Below are 13,837 nucleotides of genomic sequence, written 5' to 3' on the forward strand. Positions count from 1 at the left end.
AAGGTCAGAGCATTTTTGATATCTTCTTTTGTCTGTTAGTTACCAATAGAAACATTTCTTTAAAAACAACAACTGTATATCCTTAACTACCAGCCCCACCAGTTTGTTTTTTAAATGTCCTCATTAATTAATCAACACAAGCTGTGGTTGATACATCTACTGGTTAACCCACCTAGGGCTCACAGCCCTAGTCTGCATTTTTCCCCCCACACATGTGAAATCAACAATCCTTGGTTGAGCTGCTATCTAGATATTGCCTTCCTGCATTAGGGATCCTTAGCCCTGGTGCGATGGGCTAGACAGGGTGTGTCTAAACCACAGGGAAATTTAAACTCCTTCATCCATTAAATTGATGCAATTATGTGTGGGGAAAGATTCCATGGTGGAGGCTCTGTTGGAGCAGGCAACAATTGCGCTATGCGCCACTCTCTGATCTGTAATTCTGGCAGCAAAATTTGAGAGCTAGGTAGCCTGGAAAACCAGGCTTGCTCTGACCCACTGCTTTGCCTTACAACACTGTAACTCTTAATCATACTGCAGCATGACCCAGAAATGCTAGGCTTTCGCATATCGTTTGCATTGCTGTCTCTGATCTCGTAAGTATTTCTTCAGGCAAGTGAGACCTGCAATAGAATGTTGCAGTGTGGAATATTCACTGTGCCAGCCAGCTGTGCCGTCTTCCAGAATACTCTCACTCCATTTCACCTCCTACCTGGTTTTTGGGAGGTGGTGGGGAGGTTTGCCCAACTCAGCTTTCGTTGGGCTGTTATGGGCAGGGGTTTCCCCCTCTAGGGTGCAGTCCTATAACATGCACTCTCAATGCTCATAAGCCTCTGAACCTGGAGGCTTACAAGCATCCAGTGCAGAGTGGGAGAAGCGGCAGATGTGATCTTCGCCTTTGCCGCTCCTCCCGCACTGCATTTTCGTTAGACAGGCTTTTTTTGCCTATCTAGCTTTTTCGCCTGTCTAGCTAGGGCGTTCTGGAGGGGGCAGGGGAGGAGGTTGGAGAGGCCTCGGGATAGTTTATATCCCAGCCTTTCCAGTCTCCTCCCCTTCCCGCCCACTGGAATGCCCCCTTTACCCGCTCTCTGAGATTGAGTTCCTGACCTCGGAGAGGTAGCTGGCACAGTCCTTTTTGCTCTGTCTCCGACCTTGGATCCAGGAATCCAAAGCATCCTATAGTCCCCCCCACCCACCCACGACGCTCTCTAGGGGTCATAGGGTTGCTCCCTTAGAGGTTTTTTTTTTTTAAGTTTGTGTGTTTACTTCTGCAATCCTCTGGCCTTCACCAGCCAGATAGATAGATAGATAGATAGATAGATAGATAGATAGATAGATAGATAGATAGATAGTTTTTATCCCGCTCCTCAGCCAAACAGGATCCTGGAATGACTTACATCCAATCAGTAAAACAAGCCAGTGCTTGCCCACAGGCATACAATCTAAAAATACATGACACACAAGGAAAGGGGGATGGGAAGGGAAGGGGGGTGGAAAAAAAGCTTTAAGCAAGGCTTGTGAAATGGCCCTGCTTCCCCTCTCATGTCCCTCTGTACAGCCTGCTGGAATGCCTGCTGGTGTGACAATTGAGGAAGGAGGATCTTTTATGGGGTTTCAACAGGGCTGGTGGAATGGCTCCACTTCCCCTCGCATCTCCCTCCTGATATCTCCTGCTATCTCTCTTTTGTGTATGGGTGGTGCCATTTTGACTAGATAAGAATTGGCACTCAGGCCTGAACATTCAAAAGAGAGGGAATAGTTTACTCCACATTCTTAACAGCTAAGCACAGCTAACAGTATGAGTTGGTGAGCATGCCTGCAACATTGCTGACTTGGTGGCAAAACAGATACAGCATTTGGGCAAAAAATTAAAAGACATGAGGGGGGTGGCTGTGAGTTTGACTGGGACGGTGGGTTTAACCCATTGCCTCCCCACGCTGTTTGCATGATCCAAACTCCCCCCCCCCCCGCATCTTTTCCTAACATCGTGTTGGGGAAAAGTCGCCTTGGCCATCGCTGCAGCCTGCAATAATCCTAACCAATCCCTCGGTTCTTTGTAAGATGCATCATTTGTACGTACAAGCTTTGCGGATTATTTGTACATGCAACCTTTTCTCAATGGCGGCTGCGCGTGCTGTCTTTGGTAGCCATTCAACCGCTGGTACAATTTTATTTCCAAAGAAAGAATGCACACACTGCAACTACAGGGAATGGCTGTGGCTTGGTCACCTGCTTTGCATGCAAAAGGACCCGGGGTCAATTCCTGGCATCTCCAGGTAGGGCTGGGAAATACTCCTGTTTCTGAAATCCTGGAGAGCTGCTGCTAAGCAGGGTGGGTGGACCGGTGGCCTGAGTCTGTATAAGGCAGCTTCCTATTTTCCCTTTGCAAGGGGCAATCCCTCATTTTCTGGTACCTATTCCTGGTAAAACTGTCCCAATTTGCATTTGGAGGAGAAGTAAATCTGTTTGTTTGTTTGTTTGTTTGCTTGCTTGTTTATTTATTAAATTTATTTATTGCCCATCTGGCTGGTCACCCAGCCACTCTCGGCAATGTACAATAATAGAAACAGTTTAAAACAATAAAATTCTACAATAAAAACATATTTCTAAAAATACCTTAACCCACCCCAAATGCCTGCCTGAACAACCATGTTTTTAATGCATGGTGGAAGCTCATTAAAGAGGGGGCATGGCAGAGTTCTCTAGGGAGGGCGTTCTGCAGAGTGGGGGCCACCACAAAGAAGGCCCTCTCCCTCGTTCTCACCAGTCTAGCTGTCCTGGCTGATGGGACAGAGAGAAGGCCATCCAAGGCTGATCTTGTTAAGCGGCCTGTCTGGTGTTGCTGGAGGCGCTCCTCAAGATAGGCTGGGCCGGAACTATATAGGGTTTTAAAGGTCAAAACCAACACCTTGAATTTGGCCCGGAAAGGGGGGGAGCCTCCAAAACTGAATTTGGCCCTCAGACTGGATGAGCTCTTGGGGACAGTATTTCAGTTGTGGGGGGGGGGTGGCAAGGGGGGCACCCATTTGGATGGCTTTAAAAGGGGATTGGACAAATTCCTGGAGGAAAAGGCTATCAATGGCTACTAGTTTTGATGGCTATGTGCTACCTCCAGTACCTGAGGAGTGAGCCTATGTACACCAGTTGCTGGGGAACATGGGTGGGAGGGTGCAGTTGCGCTCATGCCCTGCTTGTGGGTTCCTGGTCAACAGCTGGTTTGCCACTGTGTGAACAGAATGCTGGACTGAATGGAGCCCTGGTCTGAGACAGCAGGGCTGTTCTTATGTTCACCAAGGGCCAAAGAGGTGAGACAAGAAAATATCAGCATATTTTAGCTTCAAGCTTTTACTGCCAGTAACTAAGCTTTAAGAGAGGTACTTCAACCATTTAGAATGGGGAGGGGGACTGCACAAAAGCCAAAAAACCCCAAATAGGGGAAAGAAAGGGGGGCCAGGGAAAAGGAGTAGGACTGCTGTGATCCCTGCAAGGCCAGATTGGGACCCCAGGCCCGACGTTCCCCGCCCTTGCTCTAAAGTAAGAGCGCAAGACTGCAGCCTTGATTGCTTGCCCTGAGATGAAAGAGGTGAAATGGCACGTCTTTTGCCAAAGGCTTCACTCTTCTTGGGGCTTCTTCCTGCAAAACTATGCATTCGTTTAGGCTGCAAAAGTATTCTTTTATTCAACTTCATTGAGGGTTGGTTGGGGTTTTTACTGAAAGTGATGGTTGGCTTGCTAAGGGCCAAGCTAGCTGGGACATTAATTGCAGGAAAGAAATTAATATGCACATCTTTAAAATGTAAATAGCAGGGAAAGGGGGAGCAGGGGCGCAGCGCACAGGTGTTTGGTGTTTTTTTTTTTTTTTACCCTTTCCTTCTTTTAAACCCTTTTGTTTGAACCCTTTCAGTTCAGCACTTGCAACAGGTGGGTTAGAGCTGAGCTGGTGAGAAACGATTTGTGAAACTGGCTCATCAGTTCGAGGAGAAATGGCTTTGTGAAATGTCCCACCACCACCATCACTCCCGTTCGTTTCACTGATTCCTTTTGCTAATTCGTCAGTGTGTTTATTTGTAGGGCTGTGCAGGTACCCCCCTGATCCAGCCCAGAAGCCACTTCATGGCTTCCCAGGCGGGCCTGCTTCAGCTCAGGCTGATTCGGGTGGCCCCCAACCCGACTCGGCCCTGAACCCGAAGCAGGATTCGGATGGCCCCGACACCCCCTCACAAACCCCCAACTCCTTACCTGAGCTGCTGCCTCTTCCGCCGTCACCGTCGCCTCCATCACCACCCCCTCCATTGCTGCCTCCGTTGCCGCCATTTTAAAAATGGAGACTCCCTGCAATAAGACCTGGCGTGCGTCCAGGGGTCAGGAGCTGGCAGTGGTGATAGCAGCAGCGGCGATGACGGCGGCGGTGATGGTCAGCTCAGGGAAGGACCTGGAGGCGCTGGCACAGCTGGGCTGGGGGTGCCGAAGCTCCGGAGCGCACTGAAGCACTTCGGAGAGCCCCGACCCTCTCTGAGTCGCTTCGTGCCCCCTCTGCTTCACCTCGGAAGGGGCCCAAAGGGGCCGAAGCAGCCCGCTTCGACTCGGGCTTCAGGGCTCGGGCCGAAGTGGTGCACAACCCCATTTATTTGGGAATAATTCCTGTTGAACTGAATGAGGCTTACTTCTGATTGACATGTATAGGATTGTACACTGCCAACCCCCGCCCCACCCCCAAAGCCATCATGTAGTATGGGGCACTTCTCAAACCTTTGGGGCTGCTGGCAAATAAAGCATTTTTGGGATTTTGCAAGACATTCTTACTTGTTTTGCTAAAAAAAAAAATCTAATCAAAATAACCTGTTTTGATGTGGTCATTGTCATTTGGAGACAGCCCTGGTAGAGTAGAGCCTTCAGCGTTAATGTGCAATAGTGGAGGAGGAGGAGTGTCGGGACCCTTGGTGTAAATGGGTGTTTGTGAGCCTTTTCCTATTTCCGTTGGTAGCATTTTTGAAGGGACATAAGCAGGATCATCTCTCTCATGTGGACAGTAGGATATTGGTAGCGTGTTAATCATCTGGTGTCTGGCTCCATTTGCTCATAAAATAATAGTTTTGTGTAGTTGTTAGTATCTAGGTAAGAGCACGTTATGCATGACTTGGCAGATTGGTTTTGTAACACCATTATGTGGCTTTCAAAACAGCTTGAATCAGGAAAAGTGTAGCTGCTTGGAGGGATATTAAGGATGCAGCTCACTGATCTGATAGAGCTAATAATGAGCGAATAAAGCTCATGATTGCAGAGCTAACGGTAGTTTCAGTTGTATAGACTCCATGACTGGTTTGCACATAATGTTAACCCATGGTTTATTTAACCATGGTTTGTAGCCCTGGCCAGGGTTTGTCTGGCAGACGATCGAACAAACCACTGTTGGTTTTCTCAAACCTGGGTTGTTTGTTTCCCTCCTCCTTCGCCTGCTCCCTCCCTGCATCCCAAATGCCTTTGCGGTGCTGTAGTACTGCCATGCACCACTCTTTCCCACCACCTCTGTAGCCTGGCAAAAGTACTCCTGAACAACCCACAGTTCTGGGTTCGCACATAACGATATCCCATGATTTAACAACCCAGAGTTCACAACCCAGCCACAAACCATGGGTTTTCTTTCTGGGTTGTTTGTGGTTAACGAACCATGGTTTGTAAGTGTGGCTCTGTTAGTATATCACAACCTGAAATGCAACAGCCCATGAGTTAAATAAACCATGGATTAGTGTTATGTGTCGACCAGCTCCATGTATCTATTCTTGCAAACAGAGAAATCTGGGACTTGCATCTGCCACTTTGCCACTGACCAATGGTGGCCCAAGGCCGTTTGCTGCCTGAGGCAAAGGACAAGATGGTGCCCCCTCACATTCCATGTACAAAAACCAACTGGACTAGCAGATGGATCTGTCTTCAACACTGATAACAGGATAGTATCCTCCACTGCCCCTGAAGTCCGCAAGCTAACTTAGGGGACACAAAGCAGGCCGCATGGTGCATGGGTCTCTTCTCCAACACTGTGCTACTGCCTCCCAGCATCTACCGCCTGAGGTGACGGCTTCACTCTGGCTAATAGTAGGGCCAGCCCTGCCACTGACAATCATCCACCTCCAAAGTAGTGATGAAGCAGGAATTATCCACAGCGTAGGATACCATGTCCATGATGCCTAAATAACATGTCTGTTAAGGGTGCGGCCCTTAACAGCTGTAATTTCCTGGTATTTTGGAGCTTTTGTGAGCATGGAAAGCCGTTAAAACAACATGTTAAACCAAAAGGGTTTTTTTTGTTAATTGGATATCCGTATATTTGGTGCATTCATTAATATTAATGTATTCAGAGGTATATGATGATAGCTCTGCAACCATGTGCATGTTCAGACAATCTCTAGAGAATATTGACATAGAAAATCCACTGAGAATCTTTGGGAGCATATCCATTGTCAGTGCTCCTTTAAAAATAAAAATAAAATTACAGTGAAGTGAGTGACGCTTTTATAAACATTATAATTAAACTGATCTACCTACTACTTTGGGGTGGGTTTCCAGGTGTCGCTGGACTGCCATTCACCCTAGCCAGTGGTGATGGATGATGGGAGTTGCAGTCCAATAGCGTCTGGAGGACCATTAAGATGTCCACCCCTCCAATAAGGCAGTTTTGCTGCACTAGTCCTTTGCAAGGGGCAGCAGCACGCTTGTACAATCCTCCAAGTAAGGCAGGCAATGCGAAGCGTTTCTTTCCAGATGGGGTTTTTGAAGGAACACCTTGAAATGAAACTGTCAAAATTCCCCTTATGACGTGGACTCCCTGAACAACCTCTTAAGGATTTCTTGCCTCCTTAAGAGTCCCACCTTCCTTCTTTTACCTTCCCCTTTCCAGTAATGTGGGGTTTAGGCAGTAGATGTGGGGTGACTGACACTCTAGACACAGGGTTTAACCACAACAGTTTACTGGTAAACTAAAACAAGCAAATCACAACTAAAGGTATTTGTTGCCCTGCTTATTTAATTTATATGCAGAGTACATCATGAGAAATGCCGGGTTGGATGAATCATAGGTCGGAATTAAGATTGCCGGGAGAATTATCAACAACCTCAGATACGCAGACGATACCACCCTAATGGCAGAAAGCGAAGAGGATCTAAAGAGCCTCTTGTTGGGAGTGAAAGTGGAGAGTGCAAAAGCTGGTTTGAAACTCAACATTAAAAAAACTAAGATCATGGCATCTGGCCCCATCACTTCCTGGCATATAGAAGGGGAAGAAATGGAAGCAGTGACAGGTTTTACTTTCTTGGGCTCCAAGATCACCGCAGATGGTGACTGTAGCCATGAAATTAAAAGATGCTTGCTCCTTGGGAGGAAAGCTATGGCACACCTAGACAGCATAGTCAGAAGCAGAGACATCATCTTGCCAACAAAGGTTCGTATAATCAAATCTATGGTTTTCCCAGTAGTAACGTATGGCTGTGAGAGCTGGACTATAAGGAAGGCTGAGTGCCGAAGAATTGATGCTTTCGAACTGTGGTGCTGGAGAAGACACTTACGAGTCCCCTGGACTGCAAGGAGGTCAAATCAGTCCATCCTAAAGGAAATCAACCCTGAGTGTTCATTGGAAGGACAGATCCTGAAGCTGAAGCTGAAATATTTTGGCCACCTAATGCGAAGGGAAAACTCACTAGAAAAGACCCTGATGCTGGGAAAGACTGAAGGCAAAAGGAGAAGGGGACAGCAGAGGATGAGATGGCTAGATAGCATCACTGATGCAATGAATATGAACTTGAGCATGCTCCGGGAGAGAATGGAGGATAGGAAGGCCTGGCATGCTATGGTCCATGGGGTCACGAAGAGTCGGACACGACTTAACGACTGAACAACAACAACAGGCTGCTTCTTCCTGCTCTCTCTTCAGGCTCTCCTCGACTCTGCTATTACTGTTGCTGTTGCTCTGCTGCCCTGGGCTTTCCATCTCTCTGCTTTTATACCCTCCTCCCAGCAAAACCAGAAGTACTGCCTCAAACCTGAAGAAATGAAACTTAGCTGGGGAAATGAAAATGAAACTTAAACGGAGAAATGAAACTAGCCCTCTCAGGAATACCCCCTCCCAACAAAAAAAAGCCCAGGCTTTGAAGCTTGACCATTTTCTCCTTTGCTTCTGTAGGCCTCAAACCTTCACAGAAACGCAGCACATAAATGAGGCGCCTGGGAATGAAAAGTGAATACTCTTGAGTAATCCAAAGGTGGCCCTGACTGGCAATCTTTCCTTCTTAAGTCACTGCAACAGTGTCTGATCCCACTAGATAAGGTATTTCGGGTGATTGGCCCATTGTGCCGGTGTCCCGATAAATACTCAAAGACACCTGGTGCAGGTGCAGCAAATGTCCCATGACCCCACTTGGCAGTCAGTGGTGCAGTTAGTGGTGCAATCCTATATGTGTTTAGACCGAAAAAAGTCCTACAACTCCCCGCATTCCCCAGTCAACTATGTTGGCTGGGAATTGTAGGACGTTTTTCTGTCTAAACATGCGTGGGATTGTGCCTTAAGTAATTTGTTTTAAGCTCTGGTCTTGGGGGGATGGGGGAGGCGCATGTTTGTGAACTGCCCAGAGAGCTCCAGCTATGGGGTGGTATAAAAAGGTAAAGGTGTCCCCAACCAGTCGAGTCCGACTCTAGGGTGCGGTGCTCATCCCCGTTTCTAAGGCGAAGAGCCAGCGCTGTCCGAAGACGCTTCCGTGGCCATGTGGCCGGCATGAACACCCAGGTGCACGGAACGCTGTTACCTTTCCCGCCGAGGCGGTACCTATTTATCTACTTGCAATGGATCATGGATCACTGCCTTGTTGTGGCGAAGGGACTTGCGTAACTCAGTGAAGCCATAAGCTATGCCGTGCAGGGCCACCCAAGACGGACAGGTCATGGCGGAGAGTTCTGACAAAATGTGGCCCACTGGAGAAGGAAATGGCAACCCACTCCAGTATTCTTGCCAAGAAAACCCCATGGAACGTATCCCAAGGCTAAAAGATAGGACGCCGGAAGATGAGCCCCTCAGGTCGGAAGGTGCCCAATATACTACTGGGGAAGAACAGAGGGAATTTCCAAGTAGCGCCAGAAAGAGTGAAGCGGCTGGGCCAAAGCCGAAAGGACACTCAGCTGTGGATGTGTCTGGTGGTGAAAAGAAAGTCCGATGCTGTAAAGAACAATATTGTTTAGGAACCTGGAATGTCAGATCAATGAATCAAGGTAAGCTGGAGGTGGTCAAACATGAGATGGCAAGATTGAACATTGACATCTTGGGAATCAGTGAACTAAAATGGACAGGCATGGGCGAATTTAATTCAGGTGACCATCATATCTACTACTGTGGGCAAGAATCCCTTAGAAGAAATGGAGTAGCACTCATAGTCAACAAAAGGGTGGGAAAAGCAGTCCTGGGGTACAATCATAAAAATGATAGAATGATCTCAGTACGAATCCAAGGCAAACCATTCAACATCACAGTAATTCAAGTCTATGCCCCAACCACTGATGCCGAAGAAGCTGAGGTTGATTGGTTCTATGAAGACCTACAACACCTTCTAGAACTAACACCAAAAAAAGATGTCCTCTTCGTCATAGGGGATTGGAATGCTAAAGTAGGAAGTCAAGAAATCACCGGGATAACAGGCAGGCATGGCCTTGGTGTACAAAATGAAGCAGGACAAAGGCTAACAGAGTTTTGCCAAGAGAACACGCTGATCATAGCAAACACTCTTTTCCAACAGCACAAGAGACGACTCTACACATGGACATCACCAGATGGTCAATATCGAAATCAGATTGATTATGTCCTTTGCAGCCAAAGATGGAGAAGCTCTATACAGTCAGTCAAAACAAGACCTGGAGCTGACTGTGGCTCAGATCATGAGCTGCTTCTTGCAAAATTTCGGCTTAAATTGAAGAACGTAGGGAAAACCACTAAACCATTCAGGTATGACCTCAATCATATCCCTTATGAATATACAGTGGAGGTGAGGAATAGATTTAAGGGATTAGACCTGATAGATAGCATGCCTGAGGAACTATGGACGGAGGTCCGTAACATTGTTCAGGAGGCAGCAACAAAATCCATCCCAAAGAAAAAGAAATGCAAGAAAGCCAAGTGCCTGTCTGATGAGGCTTTACAAGTAGCTGAGGAAAGAGGGGAAGCGAAAAGCAAGGGAGAAAGGGGAAGATATATCCAACTGAATGCAGAGTGCCAGAGAATAGCAAGGAGAGACAAGAAGGCCTTCTTAAATGAACAATGCAAAGAAATCGAGGAAAACAACAGAATGGGAAAGACTAGAGATCTCTTCAAGAAAATCGGAGATCTCAAGGGAAGGTTTTGTGCAAAGACGGGCATGATAAAGGACAAAGAAGGCAGGGACCTAACAGATGCAGATGAGATGAAGAAGAGGTGGCAAGAATACACAGAAGAACTATACAGGAAAGATCTGAATGTCCCTGATAGCCATGATAGTGTGGTCACTGAACTTGAGCCGGACATCCTAGAGAGTGAAGTCAAGTGGGCCTTAGGAAGCATTCCTAACAACAAAGCTAGTGGAGATGACAGTATTCCAGCTGAGCTATTTAAAATCCTAAAAGATGATGCTGTTAAAGTGCTGCATTCAATATGCCAACAAATTTGGAACACTCAACAATGGCTGCAAGACTGGAAAAGGTCAGTTTACATTCCAATTCCAAAGAAGGGCAACGCCAAGGAGTGTTCAAACTACCGCACAATTGTGCTCATTTCACATGCCAGCAAGGTGATGCTCAAAATCCTACAAGCTAGGCTTCAGCAGTATGCGAACCGAGAACTACCGGAAGTACAAGCTGGGTTTCGAAGAGGCAGAGGAACTAGAGATCAAATCGCCAACATTTGCTGCATCATGGAGAAAGCAAGAGAATTCCAGAAAAACGTCTATTTCTGCTTCATTGACTACGCTAAAGCCTTTGATTGTGTGGATCACAACAAACTGTGGCAAATTCTGAAAGAGATGGGAGTACCAGACCACCTTACCTGTCTCCTAAGAAACCTGTATGAGGGTCAAGAAGCAACAGTAAGAACCAGACATGGAACAACCGAGTGGTTCAAAATTGGGAAAGGAGTACGGCAAGGCTGCATATTGTCACCCTGCTTATTTAACTTATATGCAGAGTACATCATGAGAAATGCCGGGTTGGATGAATCAGAGGTCAGAATTAAGATTGCTGGGAGAATTATCAACAACCTCCGATATGCAGATGATACCACCCTAATGGCAGAAAGCGAAGAGGATCTAAAGAGCCTCTTGTTGAGGGTGAAAGAGGAGAGTGCAAAAGCTGGTTTGAAACTCAACATTAAGAAAACGAAGATCATGGCATCCGGCCCCATCACTTCCTGGCATATAGAAGGGGAAGAAATGGAAGCAGTGACAGATTTTACTTTCTTGGGCTCCAAGATCACCGCAGACGGTGACTGTAGCCATGAAATTAAAAGATGCTTGCTCCTTGGGAGGAAAGCTATGGCAAACGTAGACAGCATAGTAAGAAGCAGAGACATCACCTTGCTGACAAAGGTCCATCTAATCAAAGCTATGGTTTTCCCAGAAGTAATGTATGGCTGTGGGAGCTGGACTATAAGGAAGGCTGAGCGCCGAAGAATTGATGCTTTCGAACTGTGGTGCTGGAGAAGACTCTTACGAGTGCCCTGGACTGCAAGGAGGTCAAATCAGTCAATCCTAAAGGAAATCAACCCTGAGTGCTCATTGGAAGGACAGATACTGAAGCTGAAGCTCCAATATTTTGGCCACCTAATGCGAAGAGAAAACTCTCTGGAAAAGACCCTGATGGTGGGAAAGACTGAAGGCAAAAGGAGAAGGGGACGGCAGAGGATGAGATGGCTAGATAGCATCACCGATGCAATGAATATGAACTTGAGCACACTCCGGGAGAGAGCGCAGGACAGGAAGGCCTGGCGTGCTATGGTCCATGGGGTCACGAAGAGTCAGACACGACTGAACGACTGAACAACAAATGTCTTGCTTTTGAACTGCTAGGTTGGCAGGAGCTGGGACTGAAGACGGGAGCTCACTCTGTCATGCGGCACTCGGGTCTCGAACTGCTGACCTGCCGACCTTCCAGTCCGCAGTTCAGCATCTTAACCACTAAACCACCGTGGTCCTTATGGGGTGGTATAGCAATATAATAAATGAAATAAGTGAAATGAGATGGTAATGCATGGCTGACTCCAGGATTTGTGGGCTTTGGGGCAGCAGAGCAGCACTTAACCAGGTTTGATTCCCTTTGAAAGAAGGTCCCTGGAGGCTTCTTGGCATTCTGTAGTATTTGTGTTTATTTACAAATATGCATGGGTGAAGGCATATAGCTTAAACACTCCCAACAGACAGCCCCAAATCCATTGCTCCCACATCAGATCTCTAAGGAGACAGCCAGCATGCCAAAATGCTGTTAGCTTACAGAGTCCAAAACTCTGTGTCTGTGTTCCATTCTCCAAACTGAAGTGTCTCTTTCCATCAGACCCCTGGATTATTTCATCCTCAACTGGGAGGTGGGAAGATCTGCCTTTTCTTTAGATGGTTCTTCCTATTCAGAATATCTCCCCCCCCTCAAATAGCCCTGTATCAAGAAACAATGGATAAACAACTATTTAGTTCCCATGGCAACATATTGCCTGTATTTGCCTAACAAAGGATATGCTGAGCCAGACCTGGGTAGACCAGGGTTTGACCAACTTTAAGCATCGAGTAACCCTCTCATGTTGAATGAATCTTTCAGCACCATTATTAGTTAAAAAATAATAATTTTCATTTATATCCTGCCTCTTAACAAAAAGGGCACAAGGTTGAACTTCAGGAGAAACTTCCTGACTGTTAGAGCAATACGACAGTGGAACCAATTCCCTAGGGAGGTGGTGGGCTCTCCCACACTGGAGGTGTTCAAGACGAGGCTGGACAGCCATCTGTCAGGGATGCTGTGACTTGGATTCCTGCATTGAGCAGGGGGTTGGACTCCATGGTCTCATAGGCCCCTTCCAACCCTACTATTCTATGATTCTATGATTCTAAGGTGACCTACATAATATCATAAATTTGCTAAATAAACACAGGGGTGTCATTTAGGAGGCCACCTGAGCACGGGCCCTGGATCTTTTTTGAGCTGTGCCCCGGATCTTTTGAGCTGTCCTAATTGCCTTTTTTTTTTTTTTACATTTTCCCATTGACTTACATTGGAAAACAAAAACGGCCATATCTTTTTTAGTTTGTAAGATAAATACATGAAATGTGGGGGATTGGTAGCCCCCATGGAACTGATTGAATCTGCCAAATTTCAGGCAGTTAGGTCCAGTGGTTTTTGGGCTAGCCACAGGTAAAATTTGCTATTTTCAAGAAAATTTGTCAAAGCAAAGAGCTATAATTTTTTTTGTGCTTCCGCATACATGCATGGAATTTTGGGACCTGCCAGCCCCTATAGAGATGACTGAGTTTACCAAAGTTCAGACAGTTAGGCCTAGTGGTTTTTGTGCTAGCCACAGGTAAAATTTGCTTTTTCCAAGAAATTCTGTCAAAGTAAAGAGCTATAATTTTTTTTTGTACTTCCAAATAAATTCATGGAATTTGGGGATCTATCAGGCCCTATGGAGCTGACTGAATCTACCATATTTCAGACAGTTAGGTCCAGTGGCTTTTGCACTAGTGATGTGTAAAGTTTCCTTTTCTCAAAGTCTAAAACAAAAAGTAAAAACTGTCAAGTCACCCAAGGGATTAGAGAACCTAATCAGAAAGTGTTTAAGGTGACCATTAGGAG

This window comes from Heloderma suspectum, chromosome 13, assembly GCF_057233095.1.
Source record: "Heloderma suspectum isolate Gila_16-S chromosome 13, 16-S_ref, whole genome shotgun sequence".
In the NCBI taxonomy this organism is placed as follows: domain Eukaryota; kingdom Metazoa; phylum Chordata; class Lepidosauria; order Squamata; family Helodermatidae; genus Heloderma; species Heloderma suspectum.